General features: G+C 36.4%; 1 protein-coding gene and 1 pseudogene across 5 annotated transcripts in view; one reads left to right on the top strand and one right to left on the bottom strand.

Moving 5' to 3' along the window:
* MCU (mitochondrial calcium uniporter) overlaps positions 1–13,200 on the top strand; it is a 170,404-nt gene that overhangs the window by 32,292 nt on the left and 124,912 nt on the right. The gene's annotated exons all lie outside the window — the stretch shown is intronic.
* LOC118718886 lies at positions 8,037–8,607 on the bottom strand (annotated as a pseudogene).

The following is a 13,200-nucleotide window of genomic DNA, read 5'->3' as shown; positions in this document are numbered from 1 at the left end:
GGTCTCTCTCCATTAAATACCAGTAGCAGTATGGTATCTGAATTTGACCCTACCCTCATGTGCAAGCTTTGATCAGCCTAAGTCAGTGGTTCTGAAGTTGCCAGACATGACTTATTAAAGGGTCATAGGATCAACTTAGTAGAGGGGCAGCCAACTTAAAAAAAAAATAAAAAAATAAGTGTAATTAAAAAAAATGCATGGTAAAGATAGGTATTATTTCATGTTAACTTATCTGTGTATATTTATGTGTACTGAGTCTTCATGTAAAATATGTTTCTTATTGTGGTTGAAAAAGTTAAAAAACCACTGGGCTAGCCCAGTCAGTATGACTCATTGGTTGAACATCAACCTATAATCCAGGAGGTCACGGTTCCATTCCCAGTTAAGGCACATGCCTGGGTTGCGGGCTCACTCCGATGTAAGGCATGCTGGAGGCAGCACATCAGTGATTATCTCTCATTATTGATGTTTCTATTTCCCCCTCCCTCTCTCTTTCTCTCTGAAATCAATAAAAAAAAATATGTTTAAAAACACACACCAAAAAACACTGAGCCTCACGGGCTAGGGGCCTGGGTGTCATTTTAGAAACCACAGGAACAACCGGCAGTGAGGTTAAGGAGGGACACATTGGAGATGTTGTGGAACTGCCAGATTAACTAGCCTTAAGGCTACTTCTACCTCTGGTCCTTCATGGATGGACAGTACATTTCCCTAGTGTTTAAATCACTTCAAGCTTGTTTTGCTCTGTTGGTAACCCAAAGATTACTGACTAATGGGTGTAGAATAGTTGTTGGGAATTTATCTTATTTTCTGTTTTTAGAATCTTGATGAAAATCATAGACTCCCTTTTCTCATCCAGGAAATGGAGGTCTCACATAGAATAGAAGGCTTTATTTGAATGCAATTTTTACTGTTTGTAGAGTGTGCCACTTCGTGAATTTGTGAATATTATACTTAGAAACTTTCATTTTAAAGGCTCATTAGCCATCCAGTGTTTTGTGGTGTGTTTTTTTTAATTGAGTTTGAAGTGTACTCTGTCTCTAAACTTCCTTTTTATATATTCCCAGAGCTGCTTTTGTTTTCTGCACTCCGAAAACAGCTGTGACTTTTTTTTTTTTTTTTTTTTTTTTTTACTGTTATATTGGGTTGTATTTATTTAGAATGTTTAAAAGGAAAAAAATGGTTTGTATCATTCTTTTTTGTTGTTAATCCTCAGCGGAGAATTTTTTTCCCATTGCTTTTTAGAAAGAGTGGAAAAGAAGGAGGGGAATACACGCGCACGAGCGCGCGCGCACACACACACACACACTACACACATACAGAGAGAGAAGAACATCAATGTGAAGAGATTAATTGATTGGTTGCCTCCCACATGCGCCCCGACAGGGGCTGGAATCTGAACCCCAGGTACATGCCCTTGACTAGGAATCCAACACATGGCCCTTTGGTGTCCGGACCAACGCTCTAACCCTTTAGCAACACTGCCTAGGGCTGTATCATTCTTATTAAATGGCAAAAATAAATAAATAAATAAATAAATAAATAAATAAAGATGTGTATAGAACAAACCTATGAGAAAATAACAATTACTAACTTCTTTGACTCAGAGTCTTTTATTCTAGCTATTCTTATCAGTGAGCACCCATGGAATGGATAAGTGAAGGCTGTGGCTGTCCTTAACTTCAGTGACAAAGGATAGGACTCTCGCTTTTTACTAGCAGCTTTATTGAGATATATTTTACATACCTTAACAGTCATCCTTTTAAAACATACAATTATGTGATTTTAAGTGCCGAGTTCTGCATTAATTCCAGAATGTTTTCATCACCACAAAGAAATACCCATACCCAAATAAATAAACGAATGAAATAGAAACAGACTTGATACCGAGAACAGACTGAAGGTTGACAGAGGAGAGGCTTTTGGGGAACTGGGTGAAAAAGGTGAAACGATTAAGAAATACAAATTGGTAGTTACAAAAGAGTCATGGGATGTAAAGTATAGCATAGGGAATATAGTCAATCTGTAGTAATAAAAGGGTAATATGCTAATTAGGCCGGAAGTCCTTCCAGGCATCATTCAGACGTCCTTCCAGATGAAGCCGGGCTGGAGCAAAGCCCAGGTCTCGGGAAGCTGGTGCCATCAGCCGGGGGAAGGAAGGCCTACTCTTGCAGAAATTTTTGTGTATTGGGCCTCTAGTATTATAATAATTATGTATGGTGCCAGGTAGGTACTGGAAATATTTGGGAGAACACTTTGTAAAGTATATAATTGTCTATACTGTACACCTGAAACTAATACAAAATAATATTGCATGTAAACTATAATTGAAAAATAAAATTTAAATTAAAAACAAACAAACACCTGTACCTATTAGCAATCACTCTCCATCCTCTCTTACACTTATCCTCTGGCAATCACTAATTTATTTTCTTATTTCTATAGATTTTCCTAATCAGAACATTTTACTTAAATGGAATCATGCAACACATGGCCTTTGTGAACAGGATTCTTTCATTTAACGTAATGTTTTTAAGGATCATCATGATGTACCATGCTTCAGTACTTCTTTCTCTTTTATTGCATAGTTTAATCCACAATATTTCATTGTGTGGATACATGTATTTTATTCTTCCATTCAGTAGTTGATGGATATTTGGGTTGTTTCCATTTTTGACTACTATGAATAATGCTGCAATAAACATTTTTGTACAAGTGTTTTTTTGGTGTGTTGTTTTTGTTGTTGTTGTTGTTGTGTGAGCATATGTTTTCATTTCTCTTGGGTATATACATAGGAGTAGACTTGCAGGGTCAAAGGATAATTCTATGTTTAACTTTTTGAGGAACTGCTGAACTGTTTTCTAAAGTGACATTACCATTTTACAGTCCTGTCAGCAATGTGTGAGGGTTCCAGTTTCCATACATCCTCAGTAATGCTCATCATTATCTGTGTTTGTTTATTTTTTAGTTTAATTTAGATTAGAGTATAAATAGCTGAAGCACTGATGACCAAGAAACAAACTTCTGTTCTGTTGGAATCACCCTATTTCCAGAAAAGAGAAAGGAAAGAAAGCACATGCTACCATATGAGCTTTTTTGACGGAAGACTCAATTAAATGAGAGGGGAGGCTATTGTCTTTTTTACTTTAGCCATGCTAGTGAGTGTTTAGCAGTATCTCATTGTGGTTTTGCTCTGCATTTCCCTAATGACTAATGATATTGGATATACTTTCCATTTTTATATTTCCTTTGAAAAGATGCCTATTCAAATCCTTAGCCCATTTTTAAATTGGGTTGTTTGTCTTTCTGTTGTTGAGTTTTAAGAGTAGGGATGCTGCCGAAACCGCTTTGGCTCAATGGATAGAGCATCGGCTTGGGGACTGAAGGGACCCGGGTTCGATTCCGGTCAAGGACATGTACTTTGGTTGCGGGCATATCCCCGGTAAGGGGGTGTGCAAGAGGCAGCTGTTCGATGACTCTCTCTCATCGATGTTTCTAGCTCTCTACACCTCTCCCTTCCTCTCTGTACAAAATTAATAAAATACAATAAAAAAAAAAAGAGTAGAGATGCTTTTTAAAGCTTTACTTCCTTATGAATTTGTTATCCATTCATTTTCAGTCTGAAAATTCAGAATCTTTTCCCAAAGAAGGCAGTTATGTGTCCTTTTCAGTGTCTTTTAGCTTTTTAAAGTGCCAGTCACACTAAGTCATGTGTTTTTAAAAAAAAATTGAAATGGAGATTGTTGATGCACAAAGACAGATAAGTGGAAGAATTTATAAAGCACTACCAGTATAGATTAAATATATTGGGATCTAATGAAATGAATTAAATCCCTTTAATTCCTATGGGAAGCTGATTGAACAGGGAAGGCATTATAGCCAATATGCCAAACAAATGCCGTTGGTTTCTAGCAAACTCCGTCAGTATACTCCCTCACATGGAAGATAAGAAACATTTGTACCTGGTACTGCAAGGTTTTGTACATAACATTTTGAGTATGTATTTGTTTTACCCTCCCTCAAAAGGAATTTGGGTATTCAAAGAATTCCTAACTGGTTTAACTGGATCATAAGAATGCTTTACATAGCTATCATATGTACTGTGTATTATATTCAATAGTAGCAAATGACAGCTGTTAAGTATATTCTTAGCTTGATTAAATTACAGCAGAGCATCCATGATACCAAAATTGGCCTTTTGGTTTGTTTCTACATTTACTGGGTTTGATATGAGTGTAATATTTTAGTAAGGGCATTTGTACCTGATTAATATTAAATGAAAACAAAAAACAAAAAACCCCCCACACTAATAGAATGTCTGTAAAGAGTGCTGAAAGAAAGGGAGAGAGAACTGAAAAGAACGCAGACTGTGTGGTGGCATACAGGGTCTCTAAATCTACCATTTTCTCCTTGGTGACCTTGTACAAGTCGCGTTTTTCTTTCTAAATGTAAGTCTTATATATAAAAAGGGATGGATAAAATCTATCTTGTAAAGTTATTGTAAAGATAAGATGAGACAATGTATGAGGAGCATATAAGCTAGTGCTTAATAGGCACTTAATTGATAGTACCTGTTATACATTATGTTTCAAAAAATATATATATATATGTGGTAAAATTTAGTCTTATTTAGCTGAAATTGAGGACCTATCAGTCTTGACAAATGTTTCTGGCATTTAATTTTATAAAAAGTAGATAAAGCAAACCTGGGCCTACTTTAAAAAAAGAATTAATTGCCCTCACCGGTTTGGCTCAGTGGATAGAGCATCGGCCTGCGGACTCAAGGGTCCCAGGTTCGATTCCAGTCAAGGGCCTGTGCCTTGGTTGCAGGCACATCCCCAGGGAGTGTGCAAGAGGCAGCTGATTAATGTTTCTCTCTCATCGATGTTTCTAACTCTCTGTCCCTCTCCCTTCCTCTCTGTAAAAAATCAATAAATATATTTTTTAAAAAGAATTAATTTTTTTACTATAATGGTGAAATATGCTTGCTAAAGAAAATTGCAAAATTATTTTGAAAGTTAAACTTTAAAAATCAACAAAAATCTGTGAAGGAGAGGCTTTACGTTGAACGTGGTCCAAAAAGGAAAGAAAAATCTCACTTGTCCAGTAAATACCTAGTAACAGTATTAATTGGAACTTATGAGTAAGTACTGGGAAGGATTCTTTAAAAACTAATGCATACTACAAAAGAAATTCATTGCTTTCTAAGACATTTACAAAATACCAATGGGGAGGATATGCCGTCAAGAGTGACTTTAGAGTCTTATCAGAATGGGCTCAAAACGAGATGAGGTTTCTAAAGTTACTAAGTCAACAAAAATGTTGTGTGTGTGTGTGTGTGTGTGTGTGTGTGTGTATTTATTTTTTTATTTTTATTTTATTTTATTTTTTTTAAATAAAGCTGGCATAATAGGAATGGGTAAGAATGGGGGGTTTGCTTTTATACATAATGCTGTTTACACAGGTGTCAATGAAAGCATAATGCCTTACCTCTTATTCACATTTCGATAATAAACCTCTTTTGACTTGAAGGATGGAAAATGACACCAATGAAGGGTATTTTAAGTCTGAGAATAGTGAAGAGCCTATAAGGGAGCATGGAGTTATCCCAGAAAAAAAAAAAAAAGCCATGGTTCCCAGAATTTACATGAGATTATCTGTGGTCTTTGAGAAATCGTACAAAATGAGAGAAATACTAGAAGCTTGAAGATACATCGTCTGAAAAACAGTAGAGAGTAGATTTGAACACCAAAGAAAGACTGGTGGCATAAGCAGGATTCTAGAATGGATGATTAAAAGTGTATATGTTTTAAGGAGGAAGTAATATTTGTAGTATATCCTAATTTATTTACAAATAGGGTTATGAAGCTAGTGGAGTGAACTGCTTTATGCATGCTGTTCCATATAGTAATCCCTAGCCACAGGTGATTTGAAATGTGTGTAGTTTGAATTAAGATGAGCTGGAAATGTAAAATACACATTGGATTATTTACGTGTTGGAAATGATAATATTTTAGATATATTGTGTTAAATAAAATATATTAAAATTAATTTACCTGTGTGTTTTTTTTAAAAAACTTTTATTACTACGGCTATAGACTAATATACAGAATTCACATATTGGAAATTTTTTGGACAGCACAGTGCTTCAGGAATAGTAATAGTTACTAAGTTAATTTTGGAAAATTTATAAATTAAGATATTGGATATTGAATCAAAGTTATAACAATTTTCTTATAAAAATGAGGATTTTACATTCTTTTTAAAAATTTATATATAGATCTTTATGGTTGAAAGTATTGCATATGTCCCCTCTTTTCCCCCATTGACATCTTCTAACCTACCTCCACCCCCACCCCAAATATTCACCACCTTATTGTCTGTGTCCATGGGTTATGCATATTTGCATATAAGATCTTTGGTTGATCTTTTCTCACCCACTCACCCTACCCTTGCCTTTCCTCTGAGATTCCACAGTCTGTTCCTTGCTTCTGTGTCTCTATTTTGTTCATCAGTTTATTTTGTTCCTTACGTTCCACACATTAGTGAGATCATGTAATACTTTCTCTGACTGGCTTATTTTGCTTAGCATAATACTTTCCAATCTCTCTATGCCAACTCAAAGGGTAAGAGAACCTTTTTTACTGCTGCATGGTATAAATGTTCCATGGCTTTTTTTATCCACTCATCTGCTGATGGGCACTTGGGCTGTTTCCAGGTCTTAGCTGTTATAAATTGTGCAGCTATGAACATAGAGGTGCATGCAACATTTCTGATTGACGTTTTGGGTTTCTTAGGATATGTTCCCAGGAGAGGGATCACTGGGTTAGATGGCAGTCCCATATTTAATTTTTTGAGGAAACTTCATACTGTTTTCTATAATGGCTGCACTAGTCCACATTCCCACCAGCAGTACTAGGGTTCCCTTTTCTCCACATCTTATCATTGGTTGATAGTAGCCTCATTGGCATTTTAATTTGCATCTCTCTGATGATCTGTGACTGAGCATTTTTTCATATGTCTCTTGGGCATGTATATGTCCATTTTGGAGAAGTGGCTATTTAGATCCTTTGCCCATTTTTTAAATTGGATTGCTTGTTTTCCTTTAGTTAAGTAGTACGAGTTTATATATTTTGGATATTAACCCTTTATCAGATGAATCATTGCCAAATATGTTCTCCCATATAGTGGTCTCTCTTTTTTATTTTGTTAGTGGTTTCTTTTGCTCTGCACAAGCCTTTTATTTTGATACAGTCCCATATGTTTATTTTCTCCTTAGTGTCCTTTGTACTAGGAGATGTATCTGCAAACAGTTTACTATGAGAGATGTCTGAGATTTGCTGTCTATGGTTTCTTCTAGGATTTTTATGGTTTCACAACTTACATTTAAGTCTTTTATCCATTTTGAGTTTATTTTTGTGTATGGTGTAAATTGGTGGTTTAGTTTCATTTTTATTTTTTTTGCATATATCTGTCCAATTCTCCCAACACCATTTATTGAAGAGAGACTCTTGTTCTATTGTTTGCTCTTGTCTCCTTTATCAAATATTAATTGAGCATAATGGCTTGGGTCAATTTCTGGGGTCTCCTTTCTGTTCCATTGATCTATATGCCTGTTCTTATGCCAATACCAGGCTGTTTTGATTATGGTGGCTTTGTAGTATAACTTGCTATCTGGTATTGTGATCCCTCCGACTTTGTTCTTCTTTCTCATGATGGCTGCAACTATTTGGGATCTTTTTTGGTTCCATATAAATCTTTGGAGTATTTGTCCTAGATCTGTGAAATATGTCATTAGTATTTTAATAGGGTTTGCATTGAATCTATAGATTGCTTTGGGTAATATGGACATTTTAATGATGTTAATTCTACCAACCCACGAATGTAGTATATTCTTCAAACTTGTTTATATCTTCCTCTGTTTCTTCAATATCATGAATTTTTTTTAATACAACTCTTTTACTTCCTTGGTTAAGTTTTTTTTTTTTTTTTTTTTTTGCGAGCGGGAGAAAAACAAAGATCTTTCTTTTTCTTTAATTCTTTGTACATTCTGCACAGACACAGAGGTAAAATAAAATGACTGAAACTTAAATATGAAAGAATTCTTTACAACTAAATCCTCAACTTTATACATTTATCTTATGCCAGTGAAAAATCACCATTATTGTTTCTACTTAATAATTGAAAAATCACCAATTATTATGAAATACGACAAATTATATAAAAAACCCCAAAAAGATCTCATAAAAAAATATATCCAGGTCTGAAGAGTGCTATACGCTTGACACCTTCACATCCTTCTCTTCTGTGTGCTTATGTATAACACGTTGTTTCCTCGGATAAATGCATCCCCATACTTATTCTTCCGTTGTCCATTTACATATTCTTATGTCTGCTCCAAGGTTATATTCATGTAGCCATCCAGGCAAGCCAGGACTCCTAGATAATCCACTCCAGAATTTAGTTTTACCGCCACTGGTCGTCCAATGATTTGCTTTAAGAAGTTGCTGGGAGCTTGCTTCCATAGACTCATTGTAACAATCCTGATCAGAAATCTCGTGGCTGGGACCCGGAATCCGGAATCCTCTCTCTGGGAGCTCCACAAGCCCAACCAGCTCTTGGTTAAGTTTATTACTAGGTATCTTACATTTTTTATTGCTATGTTAAATGGGATTGTTTGTTTAATTCTTCTTCCTGAGAATTCATTATTGGTGTGTAAAAAAGCCATTAATTTTTGGGTGTTGATTTTGTATCCTGCTATATTGCTAAATTCCTTTATTAAATCTAGTAGTTTTTTGGTGGAGTCTTTAGGGCATTCTGTGTACAATATCATGCTATGAATAGACTTATAACTAAACATCCAAAGAATTTTAATAGAAAGAATGCATGTGTCTAATGTATGATGTTCTAGTTGTAGTGACTATGGTAACAGGGAACAGTGGAAAAATGGTTGCAGTGCGTGGGCACTTTTGTTCAGCATTTAAAAAATTAATTATTTTTTTAAAATTAAAATGTTGATTTTGAGATAATTATAGGCATACCTCAGAGATATTGTGGATTTTATTCCACACCACCACAATAAAGTGAATATCGCAATAAAGACATGAATTGCCTCGCCAGTGTGGCTCAGTGTTTGAGCATCAGCCTATGAACCAGGAGGAATTATGCCTTGATTCCCAGTGAGAACATGAGTCAGTTTATGGGCTTGATCCCTACAGGGGGCTTGCAGGAAGCAGCCAATCAATGTTTCTCTCTCATTGATGTTTCTATTTCTATCTCTATCCTTTTCCCTTCCTCTATCTAAAAATCAATCTACACTAATAAAAGAGAAAAATACAAATTGACTGTATCTTCGAGATGCCCACCAGCCAATCAGGTGTGAGTATGCAAATTAACCCAACAAAGAGGATGGGTTAATTTGCACACACAGGCTTTTGTGGCAGGGGGAGGGGCAGGCCTCTTGTGTCATTGCCATAGCAATGACGCAGGTGTTCTGCACTGCACTGCCCTAGTCCCTCAGGGTCTCTGGGCAGCGTGGGAAGGCAGGGCCAGAGCTGAAAGAGGTGGCTCCAGGGCTGGAGTGAAGGCAGTACTGGCAGCCAGGGAAAGGAAGGCCCATTTTCATGCATCGGGCTTCTAGTAAAAAAATAAAAAAACTTTAAAGACAGTAATTTTTTTGGTTTTCCAGTGCATATGAACACCATGTTTACACTATTGTAGTCTATAAAGTGTGCAATAGCATTATGTCTAAAATACAGTATACATACCTGAATTTAAAATGTTCTTTTGGCCCTGGCCTCTGTGGTTCAGTGTCAACCTGTACAACAAAAGGTGGCGGGTTTGATTCCTAGTCAGGGCACATACCCAGGTTATTGATTTGATCCCTGGTAAGGGCAAGTATGGGCGACAACCAGTTGGTGTTTCTCTCTCACATCGATGCTTCTCTCTCCCTCTCTCCCTCCCTCCCTTACTTACCCTCTTTCTCTCTCTAAAAAAAGTAACAAAGGAAAATATATCAAATTTAAAAAAAAAGGATTTTGGCCTTAGCTGGTTTGGCTTAGTGGATAGAGTGTTGGTCTGTGGACTGAAGGGTCCCAGGTTCGATTCTGGTCAAGGGCATATGCCTAGGTTGGGGGCTTGGTCCTCAGTGTGGGGCGGGCAGGAGGCAGCCTATCAATGATTCTCTCTCATCACTGATGTTTCTGTCTCTCTTCCTCTCCCTTCCTCTCTGAAATCAATAAAAATATATTAAAAAATTTAAAAGGTTTTTGGTTGTTGTTTTGCTAAAAAATGTTAACCATCATCTGAGCCTTCAGTGAATCATAATGTTCTTTTGCTAGTGGAGGGTCTTGCCTCAATGTTCATTCATTGCTTTTGACTAATCAGGGTGGTAGTTGCTGAAGCTTGGGGTAGTTATGGAAATATCTTAAAATAAGAAAACAATGAGGCTTGCTGCATCAGTTGACTCTTTCTTTCATGAATGATTTCTCTGTAACATGTGGCGTTGTTTAATAGCATTTACCCACAGTAGAACTTCTTTCAAAATTGGAGTCAGTTCTTTTATACCCTGCTACTGCTTTATCAACTAAGTTTATGTAATTCTAAATTATTTTTTTTCATTTTAACTGTCATCACAGCATCTTCAGAAGGAGTAGATTCCATCTCAAGAAACACTTTCTTTGCTCATCAATACATAGCAACTCTTTACAAGTTAAAGTTTTATCATGAGATTGCAGAAATTCAGTCATATCTTCAGGCTTCACTTCTAATTCTGGTTATCTTGATTTTTCCACCACATTTGCAGTCACTTCTTTCATTGAAGTCTTGACCTTCAAAGTCATTTATGAGGATTGGAATCAACTTCTTCCAAATTCCTGTTAAGGTTACTATTTTGATCTCTTCCCATGAATCATGAATGTTCCTAATAGCATCTAGAATGGTGAATCTTTCCCAGAAGACTTACTTTGTCCAGGTACATCAGAGGAATCACTATCTTTGGGAGCCGCAGCCTTTCAAAATGTATTTTTTAAATAATAAGATTTGAAAGTTAAAATCTCTCTTTGATCCTTGGGCTACAGAATGGATGTTGTGTTAAAGGTATGAAAACAACATTAATCTCATCCATCTCCATCAGAACTTGGATGACCAGGTGCATTGTCAAAGAGCAGTAATATTTTAAAAGGAAACTTTGTTTTTAAGCAGTAGATCTCAACAGTGGTCTTAAAATATTTAGTAAAGTAGTTGTAAATAGATGTGCTATCAACCAGGCTTTGTTGTTTTGTTATTGAGCACAGACAGATTGGACTTAGCATAATTTTAAGGGCTCTAGGACTTTCATAATGGTACATGAGCATTGGCTTCAATTTAAAATCACCAGCTGCATTAGCCCCTAACAAGAGAATCAGCCTGTCCTTTAAAGCTTTGAAGCCAGGTATTGACTTCCTCTCCAGCTTTAAGAGTTCTAGATGGCTTCTTCTTCCAACATGAGTCTATCTCTGTTAGCTTCATACTTTTTTTCTGCAGTTTCTCACTTCTCTCAGCCTTCATAGAATTGAAGGGAGGAAGGCCTTGCTCTGAATTAGGCTTTGGCTTAGGGACTGTTGTGGCTGGTTTGATCTTTTATTTAGAACACTAAAACTTTATAGGCTATTGTGCTTTCATATGATCCCTGTGGTCACTATCGTAGCACTTTTAATTTCCTTCCAGGATTTGTTTCCTTGCATTCGCAACTTGACTGTTCGGCACAAAAGGCCTCTTGTGGCTTTCGACATGTCTTCCTCACTAAGTGTGATCACTTATAGTTTTTTATTGAAAGTGAGAGCTGTGCCACTTCTCCTGTCACTTGAACACTTAGAGGCCATTGTAGGGTTATTAATTGCTCTAATTTCAGTATTGTTGTGTCTCAGGAAATAAGGGAATGGCTGGTTAGTATAGCAAATTGTAACACAACATTTACCAATTAAGTTCACCATCTTGTATAGGTACAATTCATGGTACCCTCAAACAATTACAATAGTAACATCAAAGGTCACTGATCATAAATAATCACAACAATGATAGTAATAATGAAAAGTCTGAAATCTTGTGAGAATTACCATAATGTAACACTGAGATATTGAAGTTAGCATATGTTGTTGGAAAAATCCCCTTGGTAGAATTGCTTGACGCAGGGGTCCCACAAACCTTCCATTTGGGGTATTAGATAGTTAAAGAATAAGATTCTCACTTACTTTTATGGTTGATTGCTGTTGTCCCACTGTACATGTAAAGGCTGCTAGTTCAAAAAGGAAGTAAAACGGGGAAAAATTGTTGCATTCTCTTAGGAAAATCTTTCCTTCTGACCCAGACATCTTTTGTTTTCCCTCAGAGAGTTCTATTTCAGGGGTGGGGAACATCTGGCCTGTGGGCCATATAAGGCCCTCGAAATCATTTGCTCTGGCCCTCCTGAGCATTAGGGGTGAGTTAATTAAATGTTTGACCAAATACAGCAGGCTAATTTTAAAGTTGATAATTTTATATGATCCTTGAATGATGTTAGAAATATCCAAAATGGCCCCGGCAGAAAGAAAGATTCCCCACCCCTGTTCCATTTTATCCTCCAGACACCAAGGTTGGCCCTTTATGCTTGTTGGGAAAGAACGATTATGACCAACACTTGCCTCCTGGAGCTGTTTCAGAGAAATGTTGCTAAGCTGCCTTAGTAATAGGCTATAAACAAAACTCAGAGCCACTCATTCTTCCCCCATTATTATCTTAGTAAATTTTAGTTTCAGATCCTAATGATTTAAATGTTGCAGTTCTGTCACATACTTTTAAAATATGTTAACATGTCAGTGAAGAGAGTTATTACTATCTTCCTTTGCCGCTGAAGAGTGCCCCTTTGGTGATTTTTTAGGCCAGGCATCTAGCAGTCTAAGTGGTGGACAATCTTGGAGATTGTTACTTGATGTCAGAATGAAGCGGTTCAGTAGTGCCGAAGAAATGGTTCTGTTAGCATTTGATCAAAGAGGTTTCACAGGCTGGTTGCTTTCAATGTTTATAAAAACTTTCCACAAAAAGTTGTTTATAATTCACTACAAAGTTCACTTTAATGTTTCTTCCCCAAAGCTTCTTAGTCTTCTTAGTGAAGCATATAAGGCATATGCCTTGTGGCTTAAACTCTAAATGGCCACAAATATTTTAAAAAATAACTCTTAACTT

Source organism: Pipistrellus kuhlii, unplaced genomic scaffold, assembly GCF_014108245.1.
Source record: "Pipistrellus kuhlii isolate mPipKuh1 unplaced genomic scaffold, mPipKuh1.p scaffold_m20_p_15, whole genome shotgun sequence".
Lineage (NCBI taxonomy): Eukaryota > Metazoa > Chordata > Mammalia > Chiroptera > Vespertilionidae > Pipistrellus > Pipistrellus kuhlii.
This window is presented reverse-complemented; position numbering and strand designations above follow the sequence as displayed.